General features: G+C 36.1%; 1 protein-coding gene across 4 annotated transcripts in view; it reads left to right on the forward strand.

Annotated features, from left to right (window-relative positions):
* Lingo2 (leucine rich repeat and Ig domain containing 2) overlaps positions 1-20,078 on the forward strand; it is a 1,146,222-nt gene that overhangs the window by 1,117,846 nt on the left and 8,298 nt on the right. The window lies entirely within an intron of this gene.

Below are 20,078 nucleotides of genomic sequence, written 5' to 3' on the forward strand. Positions count from 1 at the left end.
CTTCTGTCTGACACATTTGCAACTTTTCCCTTTCCTTTAGCTTCACTGTCACATCTTATTTTCACATTATTCCTGCAGGGTTGTTACTATGACTCCACTTTCAAGTAAGAAAACTAAGAATAAAACAGTGTTAAGACAGAGGCAGATCACTGCACTATGCTGTGATTAACTGCTACCACATAGTTTGTGGGCATTTTGAATCATACTTATGAGGCTCCTAATCATTTTAGGGTGTCTGTCTTTTGATTAGTAATATTAATTTCAATGGGAGGCAACCCTTAAATTAGACAGTCCAGCTTTCATCTTTACAAGCCTTAAGTAGAATAGGCATATATATACGTCCAAGTCTCTCTCTATGTAGGTCAAAAGGAGATCTGAAACTATTGGAGAATAGTAATAATTTGCATTTCAAAGAGATCAAAATAAACACGAGAACAGGGAACTCTCCCACTGCAGAGGAAAGATTAAACAAAAGCAATTAATGGCTTAGGACAATCTTTCCTAACTGTTAGTTGCTTGAATACAAGATGAACTAATGTTTTTAAATAGATTTGTTTTTTTAATGGTCATAGAAAAAGTATAGCATAACTCAGAGAGAAAAGGTATGTTTCTGTCTTTAAGAATTATTATATTATCATATATACAGTAACATGTACATAATATATAGTAATATATGTATATATAGTGACATACTGCTATACTCTCAGCACTACAGAGGCAAAAGGAGGGCAACTAGAAGTTCAAGGCCATTCTGGGCTACATAAGACCCTATCTCAAAATCAATAAAAACATAAGATAGAGGGATAGACTATCAGTTATTGTTATAAAAGATTGTGGAGTAATTTATGAAAAGAAACAAAAGAAATATATATAGAAGTTAAGAACTCAAAATATCCTGCCCTACAAAAATAAATAAAATATAAACAGCAACAACAAAAGACAAACCTTGGGACAAGAAATAGTGGACAGGAATACTTTCTCCAATACTGAGGCTGCAACCTTAAACAAATGAGACATCAGCAAAAGGGTGATTTCACATGTAAAGTCATGAGGTAAGTTGAAAAGGGATTGTGTGGCATCTTTAATAGCTTTCCTCTGCAGCTACAGATAACACCTTTTACCTCTTTGCTGAAAAATCTACAAAGCATATACTAAGTAGAGGTTTTCCTGTTGCAGAGTGTTAGAATTGGCTTTGTACCTTCAGGGCCCCTTTACAATGAGGATGTGTATTCCCCGCGTCCTAAATGCAGCATGCATGAGAATGTTAGCACCATGGTTGCCTCCTGTCTTTCACAGTGCTATGGCCTAGGAAGGAACTTGGAGCTTAGCATGTAAAATCCCCAGAGACTGTGGAAAGGCAAACTACCCAACAAGCAAATTCACTCCTCTTGGTCAAAAGGAACTAGGTATGACAATTTTAGACATCTGGAATGTTTAAGTTTACCTTTGACTGAAGATCCAAATAATTCACTTAATGACTACTCCAAGGGAGTCAACATAAAAATGGTTAGCTCCAGAAAACACTAACTACTTCAGTTTCTCCAGGTTGATAAGACCTGTCCTAATCTGCTGACCTCTCCTAGAAAAACTATGAAAAGGAAACAGGGGACAAAACAAAGATACTAATGGCCAATACTAATTTTATATTCATTTTATGTCAATGCATATAAACTTTATTGCAGTAAGCAATACGCAGCTCATTTGCAAACAGTTGAACTCATGCTATCCTGGAGTCAAATGATAACTTCTTAATATCTAACGGTCATTATTGGAGTAACTATATATCCTGAACTACCTTCAGTTATTTGTAGAATCAGTGTCTGAATAAAGTTTGCCCTCCTGCATGAGCACCTGAGTACCTTTGATCATCACTCTTTATGGTTCACATTAATCATGATTTTTAAAAGTTTTTATTTATTTAAATTAGAAAAAAAGCTTGCTTCACATTTCAATCCCAGCTGTCTCTCCCTTCCCTCCCCCCCAACCTTCTTAACTCCCCAATCCAATCCCCACACGACTCTCCAGGAAGGGTGAGACCCTTCATGGGGGATCTCCAAAGTCTGTCATATTGTCCAGGGCAGAGCCTGGGCCCTCCCCCATGTGTCCAGGCTGAGAGAGTATCCCTCTATGTGCAATGGTCTCCCAAAGTCCATTCAGATGCCAGCTTAGAGTCTCCATCCAGTAGCTGATGGAAGCAGAGATAGTCACTCACAGCTACACACTGAACTGAACTGGAAACCAGTTGCAGTGAGGAAGGAATGAGGAAAAAAAAGTGGTCATGACGGGGTAGGTGAAACTTACAGAAACCAGTGACCTGAATAAGGGGTTGCTCATGGACCCCAGGCTGATGGCTGAGAGGCCAGCATGGGACTAACCATGATTTTATAACACAAAGCATACTGGATGATCTACCTATCTGGCTTCATATTGGCAATCATCTTTTCTACTTTAGTATTCTCCAAGTTTAAGGATCAAAACTTTGCATCTCTTCCAATTAAAACCGAATAAAGGAGTAGAGGTAGACATATCTGGAGATTATGTAGAAGGATAATTGTGTCTCCTGTCAGTTTTATGACTTTTGGCTTTGATTTCAAGTTCACTTGGTTCCTTTAAAGAACATAGGTAACTCTACTGAGATTTAAGACTTGCACACGAAACTTAACTTTTTTTCTAGTTTTCAAATACTTTATACAAGTTTCCAAACTCTCTATTATCTGATTTGATATAACATGAGCTTTAGGACTCACAATTTTAGACATCTGGAATGTTTAAGTTTATCTGATGCACCTTTATTCATCAAATCCTTCACTTACCTTCTTTACACTACCTCATTCCCCTCACCACTCAACCTATTCTCCATTTTGGAAATAGATTTATTTGGAGAAAACATAATCATTAGCCAACATAAGATTTTTATAGAGATTAACATACTGCCTATTTATTGTTTGTGCTCTTGTTCAGTTGCCAGAAAACTAAATTAGTCATAGAATTTCCAGCTTAAGGTTTTTATCGTTTTTGTCACTACTTTATCATCCATCTAAGTCACTGATCCCTTCCAACCTTCGTTTTCCCCAATATACAGCTGTCACTCCTTTCTTTTCTTGTGTTTTTAAAGATTATAGCTGTTTAAAACTCTGTTTTTCTTCATTGTATAATCTGCCCATTTCTCCTGACTGCTGTATAATCCGTTAAGGGACTTCTTGCAGTGTTCTCCTGTCCTCCAAGGAGATCCATGACCTGCTTTGGCTTGATCTCCATCCTGACAAACAGAACTTCCAGAAACCAGTCTTTATCTCCTATTAATTGCTATAATTATAGCTATTAATGTATTAGGCACCTTATATATACATCCTTAGTGATCAGTGCTTTCTTTCATGATGACAAATCAACAAAGAAGATAGTACAGTCATAGATATCACCATCCATGGCTTATCACTAGCAAATATATGAACCAGGACTTGAGCCATGTAAGTGAGCTCAAGTACTTGCATGTTCTATTCTTGTAGGTTGACTTTTGCATAATTCTGATGCTTATATTTGTGTTTCTCTAATGTAAGAATAAGTGGGAAGTAAGTAGTCAGTGTAGAGAAAATGTAACTATGAAAATACCCAGCTTCACACACAAAGTTTAATAAGGTACTAATCATTATGCTTGCAGAGTCCCTTTGATGAGAATCAATGAACAAGCATAGTAAGCTCCCTATAGATTTTAGTTTCCCACTTTATTCTTAACAAAACAAAGTTCATCTTGTGAAACCGTTGTCACAGTTGGATATTATGAGCAAGCTTTGATCGAAAGACTTCTACTGACAGCAAGAGCTAAATGGAGTCAGCAGTTTGCCCTTCTAGACTAAAACAGAGAAAGATTTGAGAGTACAATAAAATAACACTTTCCTCTGTAGTTCCCAAGGTGTATCAAAGACTTTGTTGAGATGTAGGACATGTGTGTGTGTATGTGTATATGTATATATATGCATACATATATATATATATATATATATATATATAGTATTGGAGTTCACCCTGATAATTTTCTAAAATAAATCATGTATTTTAACTATATCCACTCTGGTTCAATCCATTTCCTTACTCTATACCTCCTGTTAGACTCCTTCCTTCCCCAAATCTCCCTTCTATTTTCATATCGTATGAATATGTCTATATATGGTGGTGCACGCCTTTAATCCCAGCACTCGGGAGGCAGAGAAAGGGAGATCTCTGTGAGTTCGAGGCTGGGCTGGACCGACAGCCTCCAAAACAATACAGAGAAACCCTGTCTCGTAAAACCAAAAAAAAAAAAAAAACGAATTCTAATACCCACAAATCAAGCATGTGCTATTTGTTTTTGTCTGTATGTGGCTTTTTTTGCTCAATATGATATCCCTGGTTGTATAAATAATCTAGCCTTTACATAATGTCATGCTTTTATGGCTAAATAAAATACCTATATATATATATATATATATATATATATATATATATATATATTACCCACTCATCTATTGGTGGATACCATGTTTATCCCATAATGGGTATTCTGAATAGTGCTTTGATAAGCTTACCTGTGTTTCTATCATGTTGACTTAGAGTTATGTGAGTACATACACAGGAGTGGTATAGTTGTATAATATGGGAACTCTAAGGAAAAACACTATGCTGAGTTCCATGGTGGCTAGACCAGTTTGTATTCCTACTGGTAGCATATAACAGTTCTGTGTTCTCCACATTCTTACCATCATTTGTTACTGCTTTTTAAAAAAAACTCTATGCTGTTTTAACTCACATTTTTATGATGCCTAGTGATAGTGAGCACTTTTTTTCATGTTTGTTGACCATTTGTACTTCAACAGAAATATCTGTCCATCAGATCATTTGTTGGTTGGGATGTTTGACTTCTCCCCTTTTTAGTTCTTTTTATATTCCAGATATTAACCCTCTGGCAGACATACAGCTAACAAAGGTTTTCTTTTCATTTTTCCCCCCAAATTCCATGGGTTGTCCCTTCACTTCATAATTGTTTCCTTGGCTATGCTATTCAAAAGCTTTTGATTTCCATGCAATCCCATCTGTTAATTCTTGCAGTGTTTCCTGAGCTTTTGGAAGGAAGTCTTGGCTTAGGCCTGTACCTTGGGATGTTTCTCCACAATTCTTTGGGTCCACCTCTCACATTAAAATCTTTGATCTATATAGAGATGATTCTTGTACAAAGTGTGAGGAAAGGATATAACTTCATTCATATTTTTTAATTATGGAGACTATTATTGTTTTCCCAACATCATTTGTTTAAAAGGCTATCTTTTATGCAATGTGTGCTTTTGGCACCTGGCTACATATCCTTTTTGATATCATTTTTACTAGAGCCCAAAAGTTCACTTTTTAAAATAAAATAAATGATAATAATAAATAATAATAAAATAAATGTTAGTGCCAGGCACAATGGCATATACATGGGAAGCTGAAGATTATCAGGTCTGAAGTCAGCCTGTGCTATATAGTAAGACCCTGTCTAAAAACAAATGCCTAAATACAATTCAGGTTCTGTAGTCAAGACCAAATTGAACAGTGTTTTCCATGGCAGCCCCTCCCAGTTAAATTAATAGAACCAATAAAGACCCTTTTCCTAAATCGTCATTGAAGTAAATCATAAAAAGCAAAATGCCATTATCTTATCTAACTGGTTATTTCCACACTGAACACACTCTGTCACAGATGACACCAGGCTCCCGCAGAACTTAAATAAAGGATGATATGGCTGGGAGGTGGTAGTGCACACCTTTAATCCCAGCACTCAGAAAACAGAGGCAGACAGATTTCAGTGGGTTTGAGACCAGCCTACCCTACAAATCAAGTTCCAGGACAGACAGAACTGTTACACAGAGACCTTGTCCCAGGAAGAAAGAAAGAAAGAAAGAAAGAAAGAAAGAAAGAAAGAAAGAAAGAAAGAAAGGAAGGAAGGAAGGAAGGAAGGGTTCCTTACTATCAATTCAAAATAAACTGAACAATACTAATCATAATAAAACTTTTGTTCTCAACATAGTTGAGAATCATATAATTATATTAATTATTTACCCATCTTATAAAAGAAATACTGTATCATATATATTTGAAAATACTAATTCTTTTTTAATTTTATTAATTTTTAAGATTTTTGAGAATATAATGTATTTACATTATTTCTCTCTTCCCCTTCCTCCATCCAAACCCTTACATATAACTCCCCTTGTTCTTTTTAAAATTCATGGATTCATGACCCTATTTTGCATTTCTTATTGTTATATTTATGTACATACACATATACACTTGTAAAATTTCAATTTATTCATTATATTTTATGTGCATTTATGGTTTGCCTGCAGGTATTTCTGTCAAGGGTGTTGGATTCTCTGAAATTGGAATTATAGACAGTGTTAGCTGCTATGCAGGTCTGGGAATTGAACCAGGGTCCTCTGGAAGAGCAGCCAATGCTTTTAACTGCTGGGTCATTTCTCCAGACCCTGCACATATATTTTTAAATATATAAATACTCCCTGTGTAGTTTATATGTCACTACACTCATGCTTTCATGGAGTACCAATTAATACTGGACAACCAATCGGTGTGCTCTTGCCTGAAGATGGTTATTTCTCCCACTCTCGGCATCCCTTAGTGGTCTGGGGTTCTTTCTGTACAGTTGAGGCCTCTTGAGTTTTCCCTCATTTATATTGATATAAGAAGTAGAAAATCATTAACTTGCCCAAAGACTCCCACTTCCATTTTCCAGGATGGACATTGGAAGGAGTCAAGAATTCCTCACACTGTTGCTGTTTTAAGGCCCTATCTTGATAAAGGACAATAGATCCCACTCAGTTATCAAAAAACTAAAAATCACCTTCCCCTCTTTTTCTCCTACACTCTCTTCAGCCAGTTCCTAAGTGCAGGGTTTCCACTCTGCATATTTCTCTTGTATCAGGACCACAGCATTGCAACACTGTTATTCTTGGTTCCATTTAATACAATAGACCCAGAAATTTACAGCTTCAAGTCTTTCCTTTCTGTAATTTATTTTCCTGCTGCCTTCAGACTAATCTAAAATGTAAATCTGATGTCACCACTCCTTTGAATGAAATGCTTTAATGGCTTTTCATTGCCTTCAGGATAAAGTCAAAATAACTTTTCACAGTTTACGGACACCTTGAAAATTCATTCCCCTAATTACCTCTTTAACCCCACTGAACTTTTCAGCCTTTGTTCAATCCATTCAGGACTTCTGAAAATTCTCTATAGCATGGATTTATCAATTGTTTACATGTCTTCACCTATATATTCCTCTGTGGCTATGACTTTTTCTTCCTTGATCCCTGGAGAATAGGGGAGGTTAACTGTAAATATATGTTGTATTATTTCAACAAACCTCAGACACATTCAACTTTAGAGGGAAAATTTTGACTCCCAGTTTAAGGACTTTCCATGTTATGTTTTCTCAATCAGGTTGCTTGGGGCTGGTGACAGCATAGTCCACCCTGTCAGAAATGTGTAACCGAAGAGAGCTGTTCATTTACTAGAACTAAGAAGAGAAAAAGAGTGAGGAAGGAGGGTCAGAGCCTTTCCTGGACACACACCCAATCACCTAACTCCCTTTCTCCAGGGCCCACCTCCTAAATGTTACCCTATTTCCCCAGAGCAGGCAAGGGTAAAACCAAGGCCTTTTATCATATCTAAGACCCAAACCAAAACAAATGTCATCTAAATAGACTGAGATAAAATAAAAATATTTATTGTATTCACTTTAACAACAAACAATGATACAAATATTATAAATATGTAGGTGAAAAGTAATGAAGGAATTAAAATACAGTACTAAGAAAATTGAAATAATTTTAAAAGGATAAGAAAGGAGAGCAAAAACACAGGAGATAACTACTTGGTATTAAAATGTCTTCTCTAAATACAACATATCTATTATATTAGATTTAAACAGATTCAATAGCAAGAACTCACCATATGTTACAAAAACAGAGGCTAACTAAATGCTAAAACACAAACATGAAAGGTATGAAAAAATGCTATGAAAACCCTTCAGCTTAAGCAAGCAAGAGCTGGTCTATCAGTCATTCAGAAGGTCACACCACATTTTGCCTGTCTTAGCTGATACCTTGGAAGCTCAAGAAAAATCACATAAACGTGACCTGTGATCCCAGAAAAAAAGGGGAAAGTATTGGTTCAACAAACAAAATCATTGATAAAACAAATAATGGCTATTTCTTGGAGTTAAATTTTAATAAATATTTTCACTTAATCTTTGACCTGTAGAAAAAGTTGGACTTCAGTTGTGTTTCTAGTGAGCTGTGAATAAGTCATAATTATTTAAACATAGGGTAAACTTTATATAAGTCACCAGTTTCTATTTCTTTGCATTTTGCACTAATGGACAATGGTAACATACCTTTTAAGATCTTAATTCTACTTTAGATAGTTCTTTTAGTTTTATTTGGATGATATATGAAGTTTTTCCATAGTTTTGTGAGTTCAAGGATACCTAATCTCCAAACTGAGTTCCAGGCCAGTCAAAGAAACATAAGAGGGACTTTAACTCAAATGATGGAGAAAGAGAGACAGGGGAAACTAATATACCCCACACACAGAGATATAGGCATATGAAGACAAATCAGCTTGACCACTATCAAGCCAACAACAAAAGACTCAGAATGTGTTTTTAGAAAATCAGCTATCCTGCAACCTTTTGTTTTGTTTTGGCTGATAAAGAGAAACATGAAGATTGTTTGTGTTGGGTTTAAACTGTAGGATGCTAAAATAATTAAACAGAAAAAATTAACCCAAAGTAAATTAAAATTCAGAAACACTAATGGTAAGAACTAAGATTACTATGGTAAAATGACATAAAAATGAAAATATCAATATAAGCAATGCATTGCTTCTTAGAAAGTTCAATGAAATTTATAACCTCCTAGCTTATCAAAAAATTAATTTTTCACCAATCAAAATTAACAACATGACTTCTAGGTCTTCTCAACATTAGAGAGATAATGTAACTTTATAACAACCTCTGACAAATATATTTGATATGGAGACAAAATTCCTTGTTTAAAAATTGACTGAAATTGACACAAAAAGGAAAAGAAAACATAAATACTCTAGTATCTACTAAAACCCTGACTTTGCTCTTCAAAACATTAATACAAAGAGAATTCCAGAATATTTGTTTCATTGATAATTTCTTTCAAATATCTCAGAAGAAAAAACATCAACAATCTTAAATAAAGTCTATAAGAAATCATAGATAGGCAAATACTTTCAAATTGCCTTTATGAGACTTTATGTGTTATTCTCATACAAAAGCTATGTAAAAAACTAAAATTAGGGTCTTCTCATTAAGTAAAGAAATCATTAATCAAGTATTAGCAAAAGAAATTCAGGAGAAAATTAAAGTAAAATATGTTTTTAATTATGCAGAAATTTATAACCCATGAGAACTGCTTGATTTAACATTCAAATCCAATTAATATCATTTACCATGTTAAAACACAATGGGAAAAACATCAACTCAACAGGGTTATTTCCATAGATAGAGAAAAGCACTTTTCAAAACTCAATAATTACTTAAAATACAAATTCATGTTAATGAAGAACATCTATAAATGTTCAAAGTAATAAAGACCAGCATAATGATTAAGTGCAAAAAGAAGCAGCAAGCATAAATGACAAATAAAAAGAGGTAATACTGCAGCTATGGATACCAAAACATTTGCCAAAGAAAGTGAAAGTTCTAGATAAACAAAGCGAAAAAACATCTTCACAGATTAGGAAAATCAATGTTACCACCAATTACTCACTAATTCATCTACAGTCAGCACAATTGTATTATTATCTGGTTAGACATTTTTAGCCAGTATCCAGATATATATCCATGTATAAAAAAGACCTACAGGATTCTTTTAAAAGAAAATGAAAATTTTAGTATTTTATATCTTAGTTCAACTCTTAAAAGTTACTAGAAGTAGTAACTACAAATAGTGGTTGTAATGAAAGGATAGACAAGTCCATGGAATGGAATAAACTCTGGAAATACACATGTGCATGTTTTCCAGCTGATTTTAGACAATGCCTCAGGGTCATTCAGAAGGTAAGTGCATTTAAAAAGTCATACTTGGCCTGGACAGTTGTAGGTATCTCCAGATCTGCCCCATGACATACACAAAATAACATAAAAAACTGAATGATAAACCTAAAAATAAATGATCGAAATAAAATGTCTGGAATAACACACAGAGGAAAATCCTCATGGCAGTGGCATAGACACAGATCTCATGTAGAACACAGAGTATAAATCATGAAAGGTGAGAAGTCAAATTAGACTTACTGAGATTCTAAACACCTGTTCTTTAGAGGTTAATAAGAATATTAAAATACAAATCAAAAACATGCAGAAAATAGACCCTCTATATATACATATATGTTGGCTTTACGGACGCTGTAACGATACGCGACACACAATGACTGAAAGTAACGCTAAGTATTTTATGTAGAAAATTACTCACAAGATACCAAACCCCGAGAAGCCCAGCAGATCTCAGCTAGCGACTGGACCAGAAGCCGAACTCCAGGAAAAGAGAGCGAGACTTCCTGTGCGCTGTCTTTTATGCCTTCCCCCGTAACGCCCCTAGCCATGCCCAAAACTGGGCTTGGCTAGTGACGTAGTTCCGCCTACGTATGTATACGTCTTTACGTCCAGCCATATACGTCTTTAGTCCTGCCTAAAGTGGGTGTGGTTAGCGGTGTGGTAAACCGCCCTTTTATTACCTCAACTGTATGCGCCTCTAGTAAGTCACATGTTTAATGGCGGCATAGACTTAGTAAGTCACATGTTTAATGGCGGCATCAGACTTCCTCCTACAATTCCCCTTTTAGTCTAAAAAAGGACAACTAACTTGTATCCATGAACAAAATGTATCAAACTTCTATCTAAACCTAAACTTATCTGAAAGAAACACCCAAATATGAACACCTCCTTCCAATCCCAACTCTAAAATAATTGAAAACTAACACTAACAGGTGTAAACTTATAATATCAATAGTAGGGAAAGGGGGCGTGGAATTCTCAAAACTACTTCCTGCTGAGATGGGACAATGATAATCTCATGGGGACCTGTGAAAAGAAAATGTTAGTATAACAAAATCTAAGTATAAGTAGATCAGACAGTCTCAGTATGGCAGGAGGTGCTTGATTGAAGTTCCTGACTGAGGTTCTAGTGTTGATTGAAGCTCTTATCTTGAAGCTCTGGTCAGATTGTAGAAGATGTGCTATTTCCGTTCCTTGGTCTGGAGTTGTGTCGAGTGATGTAGTTTCAAGCCAGTTTCAGGATAGTGCTTGTCAGGTGGAGTCAATGATGTGGGGCAATTCAGATGCCTCCAGTCGAATCAGGTGAAGTCAAGGAAGTGGATCCTCATTCTCTTTCGGAAGCAGTTGAAGATTGCTGTCAGGAAATCCCTTGTTCTCTGGAAAACTCAAACATTAATGTTAACGAAGAAATATTTTAACTTTCATATGTATGCATACAAAAGAGGTGACAATAGGGAAGATGGAAAACCTGGAGGAAATTAGACTGTTCAGAAAAAGAAATCCATAGATAACAGTCCCTCATTTTATTTCTTCTGTCTTATATCAATGGCTCTTTGATATAATACAGAAATTCTGAATTGTATTTAAATAACATGCTTGGGTTTAGAGTAGGAGAGCCAATCCAACTCCAAAGCCAGCTTCAGTTAAATGAATGGGAACTGAGGTATGTGAAGAAATAAAGATAAAAGGATACCATGAAAAAACAATATAGAGAGATTTAGACTTTGATACCACACAGTGAGATACTGTTTGTTTGATGGTCCTCAGGGTAGCTATTCATTCTTCTACAGGAATCCATATGTCCAGTATTCTTTGCTGAGTTTACCTGTGAATACAAAAACAAAACACTTCTCTTTCCTTTTAGGAGGTCACTTTACCCATGGTGGACTATGAATTCGTAGATGGGCTGTTATCTTCCTCCTCCTGAGATGTTTTCTGTTCTGATCGAATTTTAATTAATTTTGATGGAACCCAAATCTTTTCTTCTCCTGTGGAAACAAAAGCATAACCCCTTCCCCAACGTAACACATATCCTGGTTTCCAGACTGAGGTCATAACATCCTTAAAATACACCGGTTGGTTCAGTTCAGAAGTCTTCTCTGTAGTCCAGTGTCTTTCTGCTGCAGTTTGTCCTTTTTCATCAGCATTAAGAAAATTCAACGTTAGTAAAGCATTGTGTAACCTGTGTCTAGGTGTCTTTGTTTTCCCTGGCTGTTTATGAAGCATCTCTTTTAAGGTTCGGTTAGACCTTTCAATTATTGCTTGTCCTGTGGGATTGTAAGGTATACCAGTTACATGTTTTATATTATAATATTTGAAGAATTGTTCCAATTTACTGGAGACATATGCTGGACCATTGTCAGTTTTTATTGTTTTAGGTATACCCATAACAGCCATTACCTCTAAGAGGTGTGTAATAACAGAGTCAGCTTTTTCAGAGCTGAGGGCAGTAGCCCATTGGAAGCCTGAGTACGTGTCTATAGTATGGTGTACATATTTCAAACTGCCAAATTCTGGGAAGTGAAATACATCCATTTGCAAAAGTTCATTTCTGTGAACACCTTTAGGATTACAACCTGCTGGTAATGGAGTTTGAGTGTACAATGAGCAACTGGGACAATTTCTTACTATTTCTTTGGCTTGTTGCCAGGTGATAGAAAAATCCTTCTTTAAACCTTTGCTGTTAACATGGTGTTTCTTATGAAATTCTGAAGCTTCCAACACATTACCTACTAATAAACGATCAATTTCATCATTGCCTTGTGCCAGAGGACCTGGCAGACCTGTATGGGATCTGATGTGTGTTATATATATAGGATGAGTCCTGTTTCTGATGATTTCCTGCAATTGTAAAAACAATGAGGTTAATTCTGTATTATCAGGAACAAATTCTGCAGTCTCAATGTGCAGGACAACTCTTTCTGCATACTGAGAATCCGTGACTATATTGAGAGGCTCTGTAAAGTCTTTAAGTACCATGAGAATGGCATATAACTCTGCCTTTTGTACAGAGTTGTAAGGGCTTTGAACTACTTTACTTATATTTCCTGATTTATACCCTGCTTTACCTGACTTGTTTGCATCTGTGTAGAAGGTAAGAACTCCAGAAATAGGTGTTTGCCTCACGATACGTGGAAGAATCCAAATTGTTTTCTTTATGAATTTGATTCTCTCTGTTTTGGGATAGTTATTACTAATACTTCCCAAAAAGTCACTGCAAGCTATTTGCCAATACTCATTATCCTTCCATAAGGAGGAAATTTCCTCATTCGTTAACGGTACAATAATTTCAGCTGGGTCTTTCCCAGTCAGTTGACGAAGCCTTAATTTACCTTTGAATATCAAATCAGATATCTTTTCTATATATGTTTTCAATTTTTTATTTTATGTGGCAGAAATACCCATTCTAGAATGATGTCGTCCCTCTGCATTAATATTCCTGAGGGGTATTCTCTAGATGGTAAAATAACCAGAATACAGTCCAGATTTGGATCCACACGATCCACATGTGCTTCTAATATTCTCTTTTCTACCCATTCTAATTCTTTTTCAGCCTCAGCTGATAGTACTCGTGGGCTGTTTAGGTCTTTATCTCCTTTTAAAGCCATTTTCAGGTGTTTTAAATCATGCCCTTCTACACCAATAATCGTCTGTAATTGAGAGATTTCTCCTAATAGTTTTTGAAGATCATTAAGAGTCCGGTAACGATCTCTTCTGATCTGTACTTTCTGTGGTCTAATTTTCTGAGCATCTATTTTATAACCTAAATAGTTAATAGAATCTCCTCTTTGTATTTTTTCTGGGGCAATTTGTAATCCCCAGCGAGGCAAAATTTCCTTTACTGCCTCAAACATCTTTTCCAAAGTATCCTTATTTGAATCAGACAATAATATGTCATCCATATAATGATATATTAACGAATGTGGAAATTTTTTACGAATTATTTCTAGAGGTTTATTCACAAAATATTGACACAAAGTTGGACTGTTTAACATACCTTGAGGTAGTACCTTCCACTGGAATCTCTGTACCGGACGGGAATTATTATAGGTAGGTACTGTGAAGGCAAACTTTTCTCTGTCGTTTTCTTGTAACGGTATGGTGAAGAAACAATCTTTTAAGTCTATAACTATAATTGGCCAATCCTTAGGAATTAGAGAAGGTAACGGCATCCCAGGTTGTAGAGACCCCATAGGCTGAATTACCTTGTTGATGGCTCTAAGATCAGTAACCATTCTCCACTTACCAGACTTCTTCTTGACAACAAAAACAGGCGAATTCCACGCACTAGTTGATTCCTCAATGTGTCCAGCATCTAGCTGTTCCTGAACTAACTTCTCCAAAGCCTCTAACTTCTCAGATGTCATAGGCCATTGACCCACCCAGACGGGTTCATCTGTCAGCCATTTTAATGGTAGAGCTTTTGGTTGCTCTGTAGGTTTGGCACTAGCATCTTGCTTCTGTACAGCCTGTACATTTGGCATCTGTTTTCTGTACTGTCTTACTATATTCTTACTACCACTAAGAGCTTGTCTATAATTCCTAGCTGATACAGGAGGAATTTTAATCTGCGTATTCCATTGCTGGAGTAGATCACGACCCCAGAGGTTTATAGCAATATCTGCAACGTATGGCTTTAACCTTCCTCTCTGTCCTTCTGGCCCAATAAAGTCAATCCATCTAACGCTCTGTTTAACTTCAGATAGGGTTCCAATCCCTAATAATTGAACATTAACCTCTTTTAAAGCCCAGTTTTGTGGCCAGGACTGCTGATTAAGGATAGTGACGTCACTTCCGGTGTCCAGTAATCCGTAAATCACCCTATTATTTACCTTAACCGGAAGTTTGGGTCTATGATATTGTATAGAAGTTTGCCAAAATATATGTTTTGTATCTCCTCCTGATGTAATTGATTCATCCTCTGGAGCTAATGTATTATCCAGTGCCGTATTATTTACAATGGACAGTGGATCTTCTAATTGTCCTGGGAGAGGCTGTCCTCCACTGTCACTGGGAATGACTGGATAATCTTCCTTTTCTAATTGTCCTGGGAGAGGCTGTCCTCCATTGTCACTGGGAATGACCGGATAATCTTCCTTTTCGGGGCTCCATTGAGCCCCGGAAGCCCGTTTCCCTGCTGTAAAGATCTACCTTGTCTGTCTATTGTGGAATAGCATTCATCAGTCCAATGGCGCCCCTTCCCACACCTCCTGCATAGACCAGGAGGCTTAAGCCTTCTGTTTGATGCATTCCTGGTAAAAGCATTATTTCTAGGAATGCGTTGTCTACAGTTCCTACTAAGATGTCCTATTCTACCACAGTTAAAGCATGTTGGATCTTTACGCCTATTTAAATTCTTTGAGATTGCCTTCCCTACCCATGCCTCTATATCATCACAGGTAGGGTATTTGGCATCCTGGTGCCTCCTCAAGCCTGTAGAAATAGCTTCACCTACCCAAGCTCCTGTATCCTGACTTTTACATTCCAGGTTCGCTGTATGCAGGACCCATTCCTCCAATGGCGCTGATCTTATTTTTAATGGCCAAATTACCTGCCTGCATTGAGGATTCGCGTTCTCATACGCCAAAGATTCTATAAGAAGACACCTGGATTCTGGGTTCGCTACCTGTACTTCTACTGCTCTGGATAATCTCTCTAAAAATTCAGTGAACCTTTCCCTTGGGCCCTGTAATACCTTGGTGTAGGGTTGCATTATCTCTCCTGTTTCACAAACCTTATCCAAGGCATTTAAAGCAGCTGTACGGCACAAAGACAACATGTGCTCGTCATATGCAGATTGAACCTGCGTGTCAGCGTAAGGACCCTCCCCAAGAATCTTGTCTTGGGGTACTTCCTGACCGTTCTGTAATTCCTGAATTTCTATTGCTTTTGCTTCTTGCCTCCATAAAGCTCTCCATTGAATTTGGCAAGAATTTTCGAGTACTGCAGAGGCTAATTGGGCCCAGTCTTTTGGGGTTACTTTATTTACAGTAGCCCATGAGGTTAGGAGCTCTCTGACAAAGGGAGAATGAAGACCATACATGACAATGGCCTCCTTAATATTTTTTAGATCCTTCATCTGTATAGGCTCCCAGTGATAAGCAATGGGACCATTTGATTGTTTTTCGTTGCTGGTTTTTCTGATACAGATACTGGAAAAACCATAGGGGAATGCATAGCAACCTTAGGAAATCATTCCGGCATTTGAGAAGCTTTGGGAAACTCCTGTCCTGACCTGTTGCCTGTATTTCTGATTCTGAAGTATCAGATTGAGCGTCTTCTAAATCCTGCAGTCTATTCATCATTGTTTCTCTGAGCTCTTGAAGTTCTTGGGACAAATGATTTTCTAAGGATGTCATGGAATCTTTCATTTTTTTACATTCATCATTTACATGTGATTCCAAATTTCTAATATTCTCATCCTTAGCAAGTACCTCAATAGCATGTAAACTGCCTTCAACAAATGATATTCTATCAGTTAGTTTACCATTGCTCTCAGACATGGAACAATTCTTTTCTGCTAGCATTTCAATTTTATGTTCCAGTCTTTGTAATTTGCTAGTGAAATCATCAAACATGGAACCGTGTTTGTCGTTAAATGTTTCCACATTATGTTCCAATTTTTCAATTCTATCTATGGAACACATTTTTCCTGAAAATAATTCAATTTTGTGTTCCGTCTCTTTAAACCTGTTCGTCAGACCTACATTATCATTTTTAATATCCTGAATATTTTCTACCAACCCTTTCTTACTCTCCTGCAATGAATTTTGCATTTCCTGAATCCTTTGTATTAAGATTTCAAAACTATCCTGCGATGACTGCATGACCTGTATAAGTTTATTCCTATTTTTGAGCCATTTCATTAACAAAATTATATTGATTATGAAGCTAATAATCACCATCATGGGTAGGAAGCACCTTTCAGGTAGGTCCTCAACCCTTTCTAAAATCCCATCCATACAAAAAACAAGAAAATTCTTAACATCCTGCATCATAGTGTTAGCTGTTGACATTGTATAAAGCAGTTACGTTTGTTACCAATGGAGTAATTCAAGCCAAAATCAACAGGCTGCCAGCGAAAGAGCACGTGGCCGGAGTCAGCTGGCCGCCAGTAAAACAGCACGTGGCCGCGAGAGAAACCTTGGAATTCCGCCTAACCTTACCGGCAGGTAGAAGGTGCTGGTTCCTGGCGGCAGGAATCGTGCCTTGCCGAGCGAAGTGGTGAGGAACTTAGCGAAAGGAGAGTCCACGTGTGCCTGGTCAGGCCGAGAGAAGCGCCTGGGTCCCGATTCCAATCCCGCTCCGACACCAAACTGTTGGCTTTACGGACGCTGTAACGATACGCGACACACAATGACTGAAAGTAACGCTAAGTATTTTATGTAGAAAATTACTCACAAGATACCAAACCCCGAGAAGCCCAGCAGATCTCAGCTAGCGACTGGACCGGAAGCCGAACTCCAGGAAAAGAGAGCGAGACTTCCTGTGCGCTGTCTTTTATGCCTTCCCCCGTAACGCCCCTAGCCATGCCCAAAAGTGGGCTTGGCTAGTGACGTAGTTCCGCCTACGTATGTATACGTCTTTACGTCCAGCCGTATACGTCTTTAGTCCTGCCTAAAGTGGGTGTGGTTAGCGGTGTGGTAAACCGCCCTTTTATTACCTCATCTGTATGCGCCTCTAGTAAGTCACATGTTTAATGGCGGCATAGACTTAGTAAGTCACATGTTTAATGGCGGCATCAGACTTCCTCCTACACATATATATATACATAATATTGAAGAACTTGTATCTAGAATATGTAAGTAATTTTTACATCTCAATAATTAAATACATCCCAAATAAAATTGGGTAAAATATTTGAATATAAAATGGATAAATAGCCAAGAAACTCTAGTTATGAGAATGCAAGGAGATATAATTACATATCCATTAGCACAGTAAAAGTATAAGCAAAATACCTGAGCTGTAGATCCCTTGATATGCTACTATTGGGAATACTCAATTGTACAATTATTTGGAGGAAACATTTGCTTATATGACCCATTTTCATATAAAAATTCATAATCACAAATGAGAAAATGTTTTCCTCCAGTTTTATTATGTATTGATTATTTGGTATTTTAGTGTGTGACTGAATGATACTTCATGTCACCTTAGCTCAATCTATCACACATTTCTAGTTTCCCTCTATTAGAGACAAACCAGTAGTATGAAAGCATACACATCCCCACATAAAAACAATTATTTCATAAAGATGCATTTCTAGATGTAGAATATATGAATCAGAAAGGTGGACATGTTATATGTATATCTATTTAAACTCAAAACATATAAGTTAAACTCATTATTGTATTTGAATTTCAGTTTATACTTCTGAAAATAGTGTGTGAACACTCATTTCTTTCTAACCTTGCTAATTCTTGGGTAAAATTAAATTAACCAATTTTCTAAACCTAAAAGCAAAATATGATATCATTATAATTGTATGTAATTTTCATTTCCTTGCTTACCATTGAAATTCATTGTCTTTGCTTGTGTTTATTGACTATTTTCAGATTTATATTCATTGCCTAATTATTTGTTAGCATTTGCCATTATTCCTGATAAACAACATCTGTTCATTTATTACAGCCTTCAACCCATCCCTTCTCATATGAGTTTAAGATATATTTTCTCAAGGTTAGAAGCTGTGTGTGTATTTGTCTGCTAAACAAATATATTGAAATTATCCTTTGATATATACAATTATCCTTTACTTTCTAAAGTTATTCATAAAAATATTTAACATAAAATTAAATTTTATTCCAGGTATTTATGTATATCTCCAGTTACTTGTATTTTTCCTTAGTGCTGTTTGAATATCAACAATAAAAAGTGATTTTCAAGTAGATTTCAAAGTAATTCCTTACTTAGCTTTCATATTTTACATCCATATCACATTTCCTCATTATAATTTCACATATTTTATAGTAGTGTTATCACTTTTAGTTTTAATGGTTCTGAATGGTTTACCATGTGTGTTTATCTTGAAAACATAATTTTATAGTGAAGTACTGACACGATATTTTACAGTGGAGTTATATATTAACATATAACTGAGCTCTGACACTTACATAATTCTAATTTTTCTCCATAGCAGACAAATTAGAAAAATTAGAACTTAAGAAATACATAAAACTAAAAAAATAAATACATAAAACTAATGTCAATTATTAAACTATACTGAAGAATCAAATAAAATTTACTTAAGATGTATATATAACTGGTTCAATTTATCAACTTTAGAATTAATTTTTAAGTTCAAAAATGTTTTTGTAATGTGTCTTTATTGAAAATATGTTTATAAATTTACTTTTTATCTAAATATAGCTTATCTATTTAGTAAGTTGAATTTGGACTCATCAGTAGGATTTAATAGTTGCCATATTAGTTCTGAAAATTGCTTGTCAAGTTTATTCTAAGGAATTTTATTATTCAGTAATGCTGTTGACTAAAATCAGTTTTACACAAGGAAAATAAAACTATTGTGTTATATGCTAATTTTCTTACTGTTTAGGGTATAAAACTTTGTTTTCTTACCATTGCACCCTCCCTATCCTAGATATTGAAGCTAATATCAGAGCAGCATTTTTATTGTACTCACCGAGGTTTCTCAAGCCTGTCATCCCTATAAGAAACACAATGGCAGGGAGATAAGACAGGCAAACATGTCTACCTCAAGCAAATTTCCTCAGTGAAGAACTCTGACAGAGCGCTGCCTTAAAATTAAAAGATATTCTTTATACAGTGTATGTATGTAAAGCAAAAGTTCTCAACATCTTGCAGTAGATGTCAACTGATTTGAATATTGGACCCACGGCCTGTTGTTGAAAGCTCTATTAGTTTCATTTATAGTAGGGTTGATCTCTCAGAGATTCAGGCACTCATCCACACAGAACTAGTGTTCTTTTAGCCACTG

This window comes from Mesocricetus auratus, unplaced genomic scaffold (genome assembly GCF_017639785.1).
Source record: "Mesocricetus auratus isolate SY011 unplaced genomic scaffold, BCM_Maur_2.0 Super-Scaffold_6730, whole genome shotgun sequence".
Taxonomy (NCBI): domain Eukaryota; kingdom Metazoa; phylum Chordata; class Mammalia; order Rodentia; family Cricetidae; genus Mesocricetus; species Mesocricetus auratus.